This window comes from Mastomys coucha, unplaced genomic scaffold (assembly GCF_008632895.1).
Source record: "Mastomys coucha isolate ucsf_1 unplaced genomic scaffold, UCSF_Mcou_1 pScaffold21, whole genome shotgun sequence".
Lineage (NCBI taxonomy): Eukaryota > Metazoa > Chordata > Mammalia > Rodentia > Muridae > Mastomys > Mastomys coucha.
The window spans coordinates 116,761,374-116,771,762 of record NW_022196904.1 but is presented as its reverse complement, the minus strand read 5'-3'; the positions used below and the strand labels follow the sequence as shown (position 1 = coordinate 116,771,762).

At 43.3% G+C, this 10,389-nt stretch overlaps 1 protein-coding gene and 1 long non-coding RNA gene across 3 annotated transcripts in view; one reads left to right on the top strand and one right to left on the bottom strand.

The window, feature by feature from the left end:
* The window catches only part of LOC116103028, a 7,626-nt gene extending 3,790 nt beyond the window's left edge, over nt 1-3,836 (bottom strand). Inside the window, exons 1-2 of the long non-coding RNA XR_004123361.1 lie at nt 3,475-3,836; nt 1,267-1,368 (exon numbers count right to left, since the gene is read on the bottom strand). This is a non-coding gene — a long non-coding RNA (uncharacterized LOC116103028). The remainder of the gene's footprint in view (nt 1-1,266; nt 1,369-3,474) is intronic.
* The window catches only part of Bcl7c (BAF chromatin remodeling complex subunit BCL7C), a 41,975-nt gene that overhangs the window by 14,189 nt on the left and 17,397 nt on the right, over nt 1-10,389 (top strand). The gene's annotated exons all lie outside the window — the stretch shown is intronic.

Genomic DNA, 10,389 nt, shown 5'->3' with positions numbered 1-10,389 from the left:
TGTCCTAAAACTCACTCTGTAGACCAGACTGGCTTCAAACTCAGAAATCCTCCTGCCTCTGCCTCCGAAGTGCTGGGATTAAAGGGGTGTGCCACCACCGCCTGGCCGGTAGCATCTTCTTGTGTCTACTGTTCCTCTAGTTTTAATATTATTTATAAATACCTTTAGTTTTGTCCTCTGATAATCTATAAAAGTTTGTCAAAATGTCTGTATTTTAGTGTCTTGGGGTTTTATTGCTGTGAAGGAACATAACCAACATAACTTTAAAAAAAATATTCATTAATTTATTTTGTGTATATGAGTATACTGTCACTGTCTTCAGACACACCAGAAGAGGGCATCAGATGCCATTACAGATGGTTGTGAGCCACCATGTGGTTGCTGGGAATTGAACTCAGGACCTCTGGAAGAGCAGTCAGTGCTCTTAACCACTGAGCCATCTCTCCAGCCCCCTCCATAACTCTTATAAAGGAAAACATTTAGTTGGTGCTGGCTTACAGTTTCAGAGGTTCAGTCCATTATCATCACTTGTAGGGAGCATGGCAGCATCCAGGCAGACTTGATGCTGGGGGAGCTGAGATTTCTACACTTGACCTAAAGGCAGCGAGTAAACTGTCTTCAGCAGACAGTCAGGAGGAGGGTCTGCTTCCACAGTTGGAGAACTTGAGCACTAGAAGGCCCTAAGCCCGCCCCACAGGGATGCACTTCCTCCAACAAGGTCACACCTCCTAATAGTGCCACTCCCTGGGGGCCAAGCATTCCAACACTGGTGTATGGGGGCCAAAGCTATTCAAATGTTTGGTATCTTTAGAATCTTTTGTTTGTTTATTGGAGCTGCTCTATCTTTTGTTTGTTTGTTTGTTTGTTTGTTTTGAGACAGGGTTTCTCTGTATATCCCTGGCTGTCTTGGAACTCACTCTGTAGACCAGGCTGGCCTCGAACTCAGAAATTTGCCTGTCTCTGCCTTCCAAGTACTGGGATTAAAGGCATGTGCCACCACTGCCTAGCCCCTAGCCGTAATTTTAACTTTGGTCTTTTATCATTTATAGTAGTTTGCCTAAAATACTTGTTTTTTGGTCTCTCTTGAGGTTTTTGGTCTGTCTACTAAAGCTACTCTGACTTTGACATCTGAGTTATTAATGTCAACCATAACCGGAGCAGTGTTGTTTAACTGTCTTGAAGATAAGTCTCTCTGCTGTTGACCTGAGATGTCTGACTTGACTTTGCTATCGGGGCCTCTTAGGGCAGTTCCTGACACGGGGTTACCTTATTTGTCCCTGGTTGATCTACATTCATTAGTCCAGTGTCAGCCTTTGCCAGACCTTCTGCATATTCCTGAAGGCTGGATCTTCTTTTTGCATGCTATCTCTAGAAAATAAAAAACATTGTTTCAAGGAATGCCATGCTTACAGTGGCTTTTAAATTGACCTTCCTTCCCACAATTAAAACAATTGACAGTTTGGCTTTTCATAAAACCTTTAGAGATCACTTCTATTGAAGACATACCATATGAATGAGCTCCAATACGAACTGTATTTCTAATCTGTTCATCTATTGGTGCTGATCTTGCCTTTAGGGGCCTGATCACCTTTTGGGATTCAGAGTTAGCATTTTCTTTTTTTTGTTTTTTCTTTCTTTCTTTTCTTTTTTTGGTTTTTTTGAGATAGAGTTTCTCTGGCTGTCCTGAGAACAGGGTTTCTCTTCTTTTGGACCTTGTACAATCTGAGTAAATGGTTCTAGTCCTTTTCCTGTTCTTCAGCCTTGCCCTGCCATTTAAAGCTGCTATGTGACATGAGGCCAAGGTGGCTTCCTTATGTATGACTTGCATCTGTACCTCAGCAAAATGACGGTCAGCTAGGCTGATTTTGAGAGATATGGATAGATACCTCTGTCTCTAGTTCTCTGTTCTATCTCCCTAACCTCTTATCTCTACCATGAGCACCATTGTAACTGCAGACCAGTTTCTAATATTGCTCTTGTCGTATCTTTCCAGTCTTGGGGGATTATTTTATTTTGAATAGCCCAAGAATTTAATATCTGCTTCACAGATGGTGAATACATACCATAGTAGGTGACAGTTTCCTTAATTTTTTTTTTTTTTAAATCCACTGTATCCATGGGATCCCATCCAAATTCTTCTAGATGGTGGCCACGGTCTGTTGGCAGGTGTCTCACACTAACAGGATAAGCTAAGGTTTGTTTTTCTTTTTCTTTTTTCTTTCTTTCTTTCTTTTTTTTGTTTTTTTGTTTTTTGTTTTTCGAGACAGGGTTTTTCTGTATAGCCCTGGCTGTCCTGGAACTCACTCTGTAGACCAGGCTGGCCTCAAACTCAGAAATCCGCCTGCCTTTGCCTCCCAAGTGCTGGGATTAAAGGCGTGTGCCACCACTGCCAGGCTCCTAAGGTTGGTTTTCTAACAACCTTGGCTGATTCCTGATTTTCATTATGTGGTGGTGTTGTAGGCTCTGGTTTTACTTCCGGTGACTATCTTAGTATTGTCCTCAGTTCTATTCATAATTTTTTCCTAATTTCTCTTCTCAGGCCTGTCTTCATTTTTCATATCTCTATTTTTCTTAAGTTTCTACTATCTTTGTATTTGCCTTATTATTTATAATCTTTTCTAATTTGCCTTCTAAAGCATGTGTCCAATTTTCAAATTTCTCCTTTTCTTGTATCTCTAGTGCACATTTTTTGAGAAGTTACATAGAACCATTGTAATTAATAAGATTAGGATAAGAAATACTAGCATAGGGCGAGCGAGATGGCTCAGCGGGTAAGAGCACCGACTGCTCTTCCAAAGGTCCTGAGTTCGGATCCCAGCAACCGCATGGTGGCTCACAACCATCCATAATGAGATCTGACGCCCTCTTCTGGTGCATCTGAAGATAGCTACAGTGAATTATGCCAGAGTGAGTGGGGACTGCCCTGCTCTGACAGCCCCGAGTTTAATTTCCAGCAACCACATTATGGCTCACAGCCATCTGTACAGCTACAGTGTACTCATACACATAAAAATAAATAAATCTTTTAAAAAAAAGGTATATAAAAAAAAGAAATACTAGCATAATAATAACCATAACTACAACGTGTCAATTTCATTAGGTCAGGTATCTCTTTTTCATTTCCACATTTAAGCCATTTAAAATGGCATTATATATGAGTCCAAAAGCTCTGTTACTGTTTTTTTTTTTTTGTTTTGTTTTGTTTTTCGAGATAGGGTTTCTCTGTATAGCCCTGGCTGTCCTGGAACTCACTCTGTAGACCAGGCTGGTCTCGAGCTCAGAAATCTGCCTGCCTCTGCCTCCCAAGTGCTGGGATTAAAGGCATGTGCCACCATTGCCGGGCTATCTTTCTTATCTTATTCCTTTTAACTTTATTAATTTTAAATTCTTTATACCTGCCTATATTCTTTCACACCCAGTCTTTCCCCCTCTTTATCATTAAAACATAATTTCAAACATTTTTTTTTTTTTTACCTGATTAGAAGTTTGGCTGTGCCCTGATTCTTTCTGTGTGCTCTCTCAGTTCGCGTCTGGCTTCTGCTTTCCATACTGTTGCCTTTTCATTCCCAGGGAGAGGCACTTCTGCCTTCCACGTGTTTGTGGCTGGCATCACAAGTTGGTGGATATGTCAGCCAGGAGCTTTGGGAGCTGCGGCTCACCAGATGCTGGACCCCTCCCCCACTCTGAGAAGTAGTTGGGCCCTGGAGGTGGCAGGCTCCCCGGGCCAGCATGCATCTATCTATGGAGACAAGCGCTGCACTTGCAGGGTTTGGGGCTGGAGCAGCTGTTTGCTCTTCTGTGAGAACTGAGCCTCATACCTGCCAGAAACAACTTCCGAGCTGAGCCTATCTGCCCCACCCAGCTCTGGGAAGCTTTTCTGCTTGTGGATTGTGCCTGAGGCTCCCGTTCCCTGCTGACTGCTCACTGGCCTTCCTTTAGCCTCCCGCCCAGCTAAGTAACTGCATTTGCTTGGGAAACATTTTTCCTGCCTTCCACCCGGGACTTCTTCTCCGGTTGTAAGCTTGGATTCTAGGAGCCTTTTCATTGGAAGCTGTTTGTGACTCTGTGTGTGTGTGTGTGTGTGTGTGTGTGTGTGTATTCTACCCAGGCCCTAGTTCACTAATAACAACTCAGAGGTTTCTTATGTATGAATAAATATCTAGGCCATAGCTTAGGCTTGTTTGCTGACTAGCTCATAACTTTGATCTATTTATCCCATTCTGATGTGTGCCACATGGTTGGTTACTTCTCCTCAGAGTTAGAGTGGCAAATCTCCTCACTCCTGACTAACTTTACCTGTCTCTTTACTGGAATTTCCATCTCCTATTTCCTGGCTTTTTTGCTAATAGGCCATCAGCTTCTAAGAGAGGTTTCAGTAACTGTCAGCAAATTAGAAGGCTTGTTTCAGATACTTTGTTGTTGATGTTGTTGTTGTTTGTATTTTTGAGACAGGGTTTCTCTGTGTAGCCCTGGCTGTCCTGGAACTCACTCTGTAGACCAGGCTGGCCTCGAACTCAGAAATCCGCCTGCCTCTGCCTCTCAAGTGCTGGGATTAAAGGCATGTGCCACCACTGCCTGGCTTGTTTCAGATACTTTTAAAAAATGCATCTTTATACTTCTGTTACTCTTGAACAAACTACTCCTGGGAGATACACACACACACACACACACACACACACATAATATATATAATATATTATATATGTGATATTAGAATGTCTTCCAAGGCTAGAGGAACAGAACACACACACACACACATACACACTCACACACATACACACACACACATATATGTGTATGTATATGTACATGGGATTTATTAGAATGTCTTCAAGGTGCCATCTGGCTAGTTAAACAGTGTCTGTCTCCTGATGGAGAAGTCCAAGAATTCAACAGTTGTTTAGTACGTGAGGTTGGATGTCTCAGCTGGCACATAGGAATCCTGAAGAAGTAGGCTTTAATACCAGTGAGAATGAGGGCAAGAAACAGAAGCTTCCTTCTTCTGTGTCCTTCCTATAGGCTGCCACCAGAAGGTGTGACCTGGGTTTAGGGTGCGTCTTCTCTCCGCAAATGATCCACTAAAGACGATTCTCACGGGTGTGCCTGCTTGGCTTATGTTAATTCCAGCTGTAGTCAAATTAACAGAAGTAGTCATGGCATTAGTCTAGGGTGTAGATGTCAAACATCAGGTTCTCTCTCGTGCCTCTGTCTCCCTAGTGCTTGGATCACAGGCACGTACTGCCATGCTTGGTTTCATGCAGTGCTGAAGGTTGAACATAGGGGTCTATGCATTCTAAGAAGTACTCCACTGGCTGAGCCACATCTCCAGCCTTGCTCTCCTCTCTTCAAGTGCCAAGGAAAATGCTGAGACAGCTTCCCGGCAGCTTCTTGCTTCATTCCCTGCCCCATTTTAGCCTGAACTCCTCTGCTCTGAAGTGGGCAGCCCTTCCTGAGCCCACACCTGTCCACGGTGCCCCTGCCAGCCTTCTTGTCTTGTGCCTCCATGCAGGATGGGGCCTCTGCTTCCCTAGCTGCCCTTGCTCATGGCCTCTCCTCTGAGGCTTCACTTCTGCTTCACTGTGCAACAGGCAGTCCTCTCCCCTCATCTGTCAGATCCCTCTTGTCTTTTTAACCTTGGCTTGGGAGTATCTTGCCTCTGACCTTCCATGGTGGCCCTGTCCCTGCTCTGAGGGCCTTGCAAATGTACAATCAGCCAGAGACTCACCTAAATGCTCCATCAGGGCAGATGGATTCCCTGAACTGGTGACATGGAGTTACGTTGTATTTACTGTTTACCAGGCACTGTTCTGGGTCCTGGGCATGCAACATGAACAAGAAAAGGACCCTGCCTTCAGGGAGCCTGCCCTGGGGTTATCAGGGCCATGGGTGGGAAATCAGAAAGACACTCATAATGTCTCATAATGAAGAGGAGATGTCCAGAGAAATGCATCTTGGGCTTCTTCGTTGTTGTGTGACATTGAAGAGTGTGTGAACACATACTGAGGAAATGCCAATGTCCTTAGGTGATATGATCTCGTGGAAACTCTCATATATGCTGCCTGCTGTTGGCTGAAGTATTTTTGTGTGGTTTGTGAGGGTACTTTGGAAAATGTCTGCAGAAAAAGAGAAATGGGAGAAAGAACTGGTTGCAATTTTAAATAGAGAGGTCAGAAGAGGCACCACTGAGGCAGTGTTTGAAAAAAAGCCTGAGCAGTGGTTCTCAGCCTTCCTAATGCTGCAGCCCTTTAAAATACAGTTCCTCATGCTGTTCCGGCTTCCAACCATAAAATTGTTTTCATTGCTACTTCATAACTGTAATTTGCTACTGTTATGAATCGTCATGGAAATGTCTGATCTGCAGGATAGCTGAGCTGCGACAAGGTGAGGGCTGCTTCTATGAAGCCTGTGAAGGTCTGGGTAAATTGTTTCAGGCAGAGGGAGTAGCCAGTATGGAAGGAAACCCCTGAGCTAGAAAGTGCCTGGCAACAAGGAGGAGGAGAGAACACGGGCAGAGAGCTCATGTGGAAGAGCTTCATGGGCAGGCCAAGCACACAACCTGCCATCCAGACTGGGGGCTTAAAAACTGTCGGTATATTTATTATCTAATCTGTTTTACTTTATTTACTGTGAATGTGAACTCAGTGCGCCCGTGCTGCTTGCTCCAGTGGAGGTCAGAGGACAATCAGAAGAGGATGTTTTTCGCCTTCCTCCATGTGGTTACCCAGGCAAAACTCAGGTCACTAGGTTTGGTGGCAAGCAGTGGCACCTGTTAAGATATCTCACCAGCTCTACATTTGCAATGTGAGCCTTTCTGTGACTGTCCCACCTCTCAAATAATGACACAGAGACTATATTTACTTATAAGCTTTTGGCCACATAGCTAGGCATTTTTCCCCTCTCGTTCAGAACTCAGTTATCCCGTTTATACTAATCTAAACTCTGCCATGTGGCTGGTTAGTTACCTCTCCTTCCTGGCCTGCTTCTTCCTCAGTGTTGGCTGGTTGAACCTCCTGAACCCGACTCTTTTCCCAAGCTCCTCTCTCTTTCTCTGAAAAACCCCACCTTACTATTCTGCCTTTTGCTATAACCTATAGACTTTAAATCAATCAAAAAGTGCCTTTGGCAGGCAAGGAAGTCAGAGAATATCTTCACATAGTGTACAAAAACATCATTCCAAAATATATTTAAGAGTGTGTGTGTGTGTGTTCTCTGTGTCTCTGTGTGTGTTCCTATGCCACAGTATGCAAGTTGGGGTCAGAGGACAACTTTTGGGAGTCTCCTTCCACCACAGGGTTCCTGGGGATAGAACTCTGGTCTTCAGGCTTAGAGGCATGTGCCTTTATCAATGGAACCATTTTTCTAGCCCAGTTAATTTTTATTAAACCCCAAAGTTGTCCACTACTATCCTTCATGGTCCCCTATGCTTTGGACTTGAATTTTGAAAGCTCCCCAAGCGAGACTTTTAGGCCTATGGAAATGATTTGCTTGGTTTATGTAATCTTTACTGGGTTGAAAGCATTTGAAAATCCAATGATTTCATATAAAAATCTGGACTCCTGGCTGCCCTTGAGAAAACAGGTTTTTGAAACATCAGTATGCACTTCTCACTAAGTACAACTGGTGCAATCCCTCTGGGTGGAGGAAGCTGTAGGCTGATAATTCTTCCTCTTCCAGGGTTGTCTCCTGTGTAGCCTCAGCCCCTCACTTAGCTCAGTGTCCTCCAGTCATTTAGATGGTATATGCCATTTCACACTTACCTTTACCTACAGAGCTCACCTACCAAGCTCTTCAGTGTGGCAGGCAAGGCCCTGTCCATGTGGCTCCTGCCCACCTCTCTCACCCCTCTCTCTGCAATTCTCTACCTAATTTTAACACTGAAGTTGAGCTATAAATTCAATGGGAAGGTCAGGTGTTCAGGGTCATCCTCAGCTATACAGTGAGTTTGAGGCCAGCATAGGCTGCATGAAACACCACCTCAAAAAAAAAAAAAAAAATCAGCCAGTGGTGGTCCATACCTTTAATCCCAGCACTCAGGAGGAGGATCTATGAGTTCAAGGCCAGCCTGGTCTACAGAGTGAGTTCCAGGACAGCCAGATCTACACAAAGAAACCTTGTCTCCAAAAGCAAAAACCAGACAGATGAAAAGATTAAAAACCAAGGGCCTGAGGGATAGCTCAGTGGTAAGAGCACTGGTTGCAATTCTAGAGTGTTGTAGCCACAAGCAGCTTCCTGGTCTCTGGAAGAGAGGCAGGGGCCTGGGAAAATAAGGGAATCGGACAGCAAGGGAAAAAATGAGACTGAGTCATGGTTTCTGATCAAGGTCTGATGTGTATTTTTGAATCTCAGAATTAAATAGGCAGGCAAACCCATCCCCCAGTAAGCCAGGATCTTGTGGCCAAATTAGCATCTAGATGTTCAGTCCTGGAGGCAAGTGAAGCAGCTCAACAGATTGTAGCTCCTAGCAGGAACTTTGAGAGAGGCAGAGAAGTGGCAGAACAAAAGGGCTTTGTTTTTTTTTTTGTTTTTTGTTTTTTTTTTTAAAAAAGATTTGTTTATTTTATTTATATGAGTACACTGGAGCTGTCTTCAGACACACCAGAAGAGGGCATCAGATCCCATTACAGATGGTTGTGAGCCACCATGTGGTTGCTGGGAATTGAACTCAGGACCTCTGGTAGAGCCATCAGTGCTCTTAACCACTGAGCCATCTCTCCAGCCCCCAAAAGGGCTTTGTTTATCTCAGGAAGCCTCACCCTATGTGGGGTGGCTGCTTTGTGTCAAGGGCAAGGTCTGAATCAGCCAGCTTTTGGCTGAGGGAGGTTACAGTTCCTCCTTATTTATTTATTAAAAATTAGCTGGACTGGGGCATAAGATATATTTATGCACCATAGTCCTGCCTGGAAATTATGGTGGCTGGAGGCCCCGCCTGTCTTAAGTCTAGATCTACTGATCTCTCTCTTACCCATCTCGGAGGTCACATGGAGCTTGTTTGTGTTTATTTGCACAAACTTGGCCTTTTAGTGTTTATTATTAATAAACATGGCCTCTTGGCACATGACTCTGTCTTAGGTTGATGAGAACCATAGATCCAGTTGTACGTCTTTGGCTGCAGGCCCTCCTAGCACATCTTTTTCCCATACAGACCAAAACCACGATATGCATTTAACGATTTTTCTTCATCAGGATGAATAACTGCCATGTAGATCCTCTCGGAAGTCCAGTCTGGAGTGGAGTCTGCATGTCTGTAACAAAACTGCTTGAGATAAAAAGTCAAAAGTTTAAAAGCAACAAGCTTAACATTATCTTTGAGGATGTGCGAGGCATTCAATTCAGTTACAAATTAGCAATGCTCAGACTCAAGGTCTGGCCTCCAGGTGTTGGGGGGAAGCAGCTCTGAGAATCACAAAGGAACTGTTAACTCTCAGGAAAATACTAGAGGCTATTTTTCTGGCTAAAAAAATTTTTTTAGCCATAATTTTAGATGAAAATATGTGTACTAAAAAGACTCTGGACCTGCATCCACCTGAGGAACTAATCTTTCAGGCAACCATCATGCTCCATCTTCTCTTTGTGAGAAGACACAAACAGAGCCTCTTCCCCAAAGTAAAACAGGGTCAGGACCATTCCATGTGTTGGTAAGTGGACCTCGCCTTTTCACCATGGCATAAGAACTGGAAATGAGTGGATGCCAGTGGCAATCTGCGGCAGACTGACCTTTAACATCAGTCTTCAAAAAGGTTTTAAAACATGTAAAAAGTGAGATATGCTTTTAGTAACTTTGAGGGTATGATTCCCTCTCTTTTTATTACTAAAAACCAATTTTTTTTTTAAAGATTTACTTATTTATTATATGTAAGTACACTGTAGCTGTTTTCAGACACACCAGAAGAGGGCATCAGATTTCATTATGGATGGTTGTGAGCCACCATGTGGTTGCTGGGATTTGAACTCAGGACCTTTGGAAGAGCAGTCAGTGCTCTTACCCACTGAGCCATCTCACCAGCCCCCTAAAAACCAAATTTTTAAAATGTGAAGTGCACATTGAGAATTCATTGTCTCTGAGAATTATAAGTTATCTCAGTAATATGGGTAACAGTAAATTGTTGACAAAACATTTTAAATGCTTGACTGCAATAGTCAGTTCCATAATCTGTTTTAAATTGATTAGGAACATCAAGTATAAAAATATAATGCAGGCAATAACCATTTACAGTTTTTGTTGCCTTTCATGTTAAGGTAATTGTAACTAGAAAACCTGAAAAGGTATTAATAGTCACATGTGTATATTTTACTTTTAATTTTTAACTCAGAATTATTCTTTTAAAAAATGCCAAATTATGCCAGGTAGTGGTGGCACATGCCTTTAATCCCAGCACTTGGGAGGCAGAG